The sequence below is a fragment of the Aquarana catesbeiana genome, linkage group LG09, assembly GCF_042186555.1.
Source record: "Aquarana catesbeiana isolate 2022-GZ linkage group LG09, ASM4218655v1, whole genome shotgun sequence".
NCBI classification, from domain to species: domain Eukaryota; kingdom Metazoa; phylum Chordata; class Amphibia; order Anura; family Ranidae; genus Aquarana; species Aquarana catesbeiana.
This window is the reverse complement of record NC_133332.1, coordinates 40,925,218-40,930,465: the sequence shown is the minus strand read 5'-3', so window position 1 is coordinate 40,930,465 and position 5,248 is coordinate 40,925,218.

Genomic DNA, 5,248 nt, shown 5'->3' with positions numbered 1-5,248 from the left:
TCAAGGGCAGAAACTCTTTCATCTCTTCATTGTATAGAGGAGGTAGGACACAGCTGTCGAGCAGTGCAGCTGTGGTGGTAAAACTGTATGTGGCAAGAACTTCCATTATACATATACTGTACATTATTACATATAGATTTATAGGTTAGGCTGCTGTAAGAGGATCTCCTCCCTCTCACACACTTTGAGTTTGTTAGAATAGAAAATAAAAACAATGTTTAAAAAACGCATCTCGCACTGGAGGTAGTATGACATTGCTTTTATGTGCTGAGCACCCATTGGGCCTTGTAGACATTGCGGTTGATTTACTAAAATTGGAGAGTGCAAAATCTGGTTCAGTTGTGTATGGTAGCCAATCAGCTTCTAACTTCAGCTTGTTCCATTAATTTTTAAGAAAAAACCTGGAAGCTGATTAGTTTCTAGGCAAAGCTGAACCAGATTTTGCACTCTCCAGTTTTAGTAAATCAACCCCAATGTATTGTAGTTTTTTACCCTTTTCTATTTATTTATTTTATTTTAATATAGAAACTTAGTGCCAACAATTTATGCAGCACCGTTAGACTTGATGAACTTTTTTTCGACCTCACCTACTATGTATATACACTATATTGTCAAACATATTGGGACACCTGTCTTTACACGCACATGAACTTTAGGTCCATAAAGACGTGGATGAGCAAGTTTGGGGTGGAGGAACTTGACTTCAGCCCGAAAGAATACCTTTGGGATGAATTAGAGCGGAGACTTGAGCCAGACCATCTCATCCAACATCAGTGCCTGACCTCGCAAATGTTCTTCTGGAAGAATGGTCAAACATTCCCATAGACACACTCCTAAACCTTGTGGACAGCCTTCCCAGAGGAGTTGAAGCTGTTATAGCTGCAAAGGGTGGGCCAACTCAATATTGAACCCCGGACTAAGACTGGGATGCCATTAAAGTTAATGTGCGTGTAAAGGCAGGCGTCCCAAAACTATTGACAATATAGTGTATATTGTACAGTCACATCAGTCCCTGCCCTCAAAGAGCTTACGATCTACGGTCCCTAACTCACATTCATACATACACATACTAGGGCAAATTTAGACAGGAGCCAATTAACCTACCAGCATGTCCTTGGAGGGATTCTATCTTTATTATGTTCAGGAAGTGGCGGTGCGTCCATAAGGGCGCACGGCACTGCCCCCTCTCTCCTGCCATCCCCTCTAGCACCAATAGATAGATTCATGCCATGCTGGGCGCTCGCAGGTCACTCAGCTGTGTTAGAAAAGCGAATGAATATTCACTTTTCTAACACTAAACCGCCTCTCCGCCAATCAGGTGCTCGGATCTGTTATTCGTCACCTGATTGGCTGAAACGACAGGCGTTGTGATTGGACGCCTATCAGGCCTCCAATCATAGCAGAGGACGGGAAGAGAGGACGGGAGAAGACATCGAGGAGCATCGAGGAGCTGTCCCACTGATACAGGGTGAGTGCAGATGGCAGGCCGGCAGGGGGCACACTGGTAGCATTTGATATGGCACAGTGGCTGCGTTTAATGGGGCACAGTGGGAGCATTTGATGGGGCACAGTAGCAGCATTTGATATGGCACAGTGGCAGCATTTGATATGGCAGAGCGGCTGCATTTGACGGGCACAGTGGTGGCAATCGATGGGCACAGTGGCTGCGTTTGATGGCACAGTGGCTGCATTTGATGGCACAGTGGCTGCATTTGATGACACAGTGGCTGCGTTTGATGGGCACAGTGGCTGCGTTTCATGGGCACAGTGGCTGTGTTTGATGGCACAGTGGCTGCATTTGATGGGCACAGTGGCTGCGTTTGATGGGCACAGTGGTGGCAATTGATGGGCACAGTGGCTGAGTTTGATGGCATAGTGGCGGCACTTGATGGAGACAGTGGCTGCGTTTGATGGCACAGTGGCTGCGTTTGATGGCACAGTGGCGGCAATTGATGGTACAGTGGTGGCAATTGATGGGCACAGTGGCTGAGTTTGATGGCACAGTGGCTGTGATTGATTGCACAGTGGCTGCGATTGATGGCACAGTGGCTGCAATTGATGGCACAGTGGCGGCAATTGATGGGCACAGTGGCAGCGTTTGATGGTACAGTGGCGGCAATTGATGGGCACAGTGGCTGCGTTTGATGGCACAGTGGCTGCGATTGATGGTACAGCGAGGCTGCAATAGATGGGGGTTTTTTCAGAATTTTTCAGTTTGTTTGCACCCCCCCAAAAAATTTTGAGCACCGGCCGCCACTGTGTTCAGGCATAAAAAATATTTTAAAAATATGAAATATTGCATGTATAAATCAAACAACACTCCGTGTTAAGTGCTGCACCTCCTTTATAGACCTCATAGGGTCAAACACACTCAAAGCTCAAAATGATTCACATCAGCAGATGACTCCACTTTGATCATCAATGGCTCCTTTATCTACAATAGACCAAACCTGTCTGCTCCCCAGAATCCGCTCGATGGTTATCCCAAGCAACGCTAGGGGATAACCAACCTCCCGCCGCCTTTCCGTGGCTCGCCCAGGTTCTACTGTCCCACCGGGAGGCCCGAGAGACCAGCCGGCACATCCACCGGCTGGCTGGAGACCCGAACGAAGCCAGAATCAGCTTAGATCGGGGTTCGGACCCAGAAGCGGTGTCATGACATCTCTTCCCGTTTACAGAACACCTAATGGGGCCAAATTTAAAACAAATGTCAGTATTCAAAACAGCCAAACTTGGCTTTTTGAATGCTTTTAAGTGCAAATGAGGGATTTGGTGTCTTATACACCCCAGATCCCTCCATAAAGAGTACCTGTCACTGACTATTACTGTCACAAGGGATGTTTACATTCCTTCTGACAGCAATAAAAGTGATCAGAATTTTTTTTTAAAGGTACAGTGTAAAAATAAAAAAAATGAAATAAAATAAATAAGAAAAAAAAAATTTAAAGCGCCCCATCCTTCCATGCTCATGCGCAGAAGCGAACACATACGTAAGTCACGCCCGCATATGTAAACAGTGTTCAAACCCCACATGTAAGGATCGCCACGATTGTTACAGCAAGAGCAATAATTCTAGCAGAAGACCTCCTCTGTAACTCTAAACTTGTAACCTGTAGAAATGTTTAAAGTGTCACCTATGGAGATTTTTAAGTACCGTGGCTTGTCGCCATTCCACCATTGTGCGCAATTTTAAAGCATGACATAGGGGGGCTGTGTGATATGCAGGGGTAGCTGGGTGGAGGGCTGTGTGATGTGCAGGGGGGCTGTGTGATGTGCAGGGGGGCTATGTAATATGCAGGGAGGACTGTGTAATGTAAAGGGGTCCAGAGGTACAGGGGCTTTGTAATTTAAAGGGGTCCAGAGGTGCGGGGCTGTGTAATGTAAAGGGATCCAGAGGTACGGGGGCTGTGTAATGTAAAGGGGTCCAGAGGTGTGGGGCTGTGTAATGTAAAGGGGTCCAGAGGTGTGGGGCTGTGTAATGTAAAGGGGTCCAGAGGTGTGGGGCTGTGTAATGTAAAGGGGTCCAGAGGTGCAGGGTGCTGTGTAATGTAAAGGAGTCTAGAGGTGTGGGGCTGTGTAATGTAAAGGGATCCATAGGTGCGGGGGGCTGTGTAATGTAAAGGGATCCAGAGGTGGGGGGCTGTGTAATGTAAAGGGATACCGAAGTGCGGGGGCTGTGTAATGTAAAGGGGTCCAGAGGTGTGGGGCTGTGTAATGTAAAGGGGTCCAGGGGTGTGGGGCTGTGTAATGTAAAGGGATCCAGAGGTGTGGGGCTGTGTAATGTAAAGGTGTCCAGAGGTGCGGGGCTGTGTAATGTAAAGGCGTATCAGGAACCATGAATCAGACCGAGACAGAAGTATAGTTAAATCACACTTGTTTAATAATAATAATAATAATGTAACCGGATCGGGTAGTCAGCCAAGCAAATGTCAGAGAGCCAGAGATAAATGTAGTAGTACAGCAAGCAGGATCAGGAGCCAGAAGGAATGTCAGCCGAGCAAGTCTTCAACAGGAACACAGGAGAAAATCTCTGTGATGTTGACAAAGGCGAAGGCAGAGATCAAGTGAGCTGGACGACTTTAAGGGCTCTTTCACACGGGACGGATCCATGATGATCTGCCCCGTGAACATCCGCTTGCTCAGCAGAGATCGCTCCGCCGATCCCCGCTGAGCAGGCAGATGACAGGTCTGTCGCTGCACACTGTGCAGCGACGGACCTGTCAGAGCGCCGCTCTCCCCTATGGGGGATCGGATGATGACGGACCGTAGAGTCCGTCGTCACCCGATCCGATCCGAAAAAGGATGGAAAAGTAGGTTTTTTCCTCCGTTACACTTTTTCGGATCGGAGCGGGTCGGATGTCAGCGGACATGTCACCGCTGACATCCGACGCTCCATAGAGGTCTATGGAGGGTCCGTTCAGATCCGCCAAAAAACTGACAGGCGGACCTGAACGGATCGCTCATGTGAAAGAAGTAGGCAGGACTGACGAGCAGAATCAACAACAGCTGGGTAACTGTGGAGAGAAATGAGAGCTGGCAATTAGCCAACAGCTGAGCGGCCAGCTCAGAGAAGGAAGGGCTGAGCCCAGCCCTGACAAGGCGTCCAGAGGTGTAGGGCTGTGTAATGTAAAGGGATCCATAGGTGCGGGGGGCTGTGTAATGTAAAGGGATCCAGAGGTGTGGGGCTGTGTAATGTAAAGGGGTTCAGAATATTATCTTCATTTATTAGCAGGTCAATGTGGCCCTCCATGCCTTCACATACATTGAATCCAGTTACATAGTTACATAGTAGGTGAGGTTGAAAAAAGACACAAGTCCATCAAGTCCAACCTATGTGTGTGATTATGTGTCAGTATTACATTACATATCCCTGTATATTGCGGTCATTCAGGTGATTATCTAATAGTTTCTTGAAGCTATCAATGCTCCCCGCTGAGACCACCGCCTGTGGAAGGGAATTCCACATCCTTGACGCTCTTACAGTAAAGAACCCTCTACGTAGTTTAAGGTTAAACCTCTTTTCTTCTAATTGTAATGAGTGGCCACGAGTCTTATTAAACTCTCTTCTGCGAAAAAGTTTTATCCCTATTGTGGGGTCACCAGTACAGTATTTGTAAATTGAAATCATATCCCCTCTCAAGCGTCTCTTCTCCAGAGAGAATAAGTTCAGTGCTCGCAACCTTTCCTCATAACTAAGATCCTCCAGACCCTTTATTAGCTTTGTTGCCCTTCTTTGTACTCGCTCCAT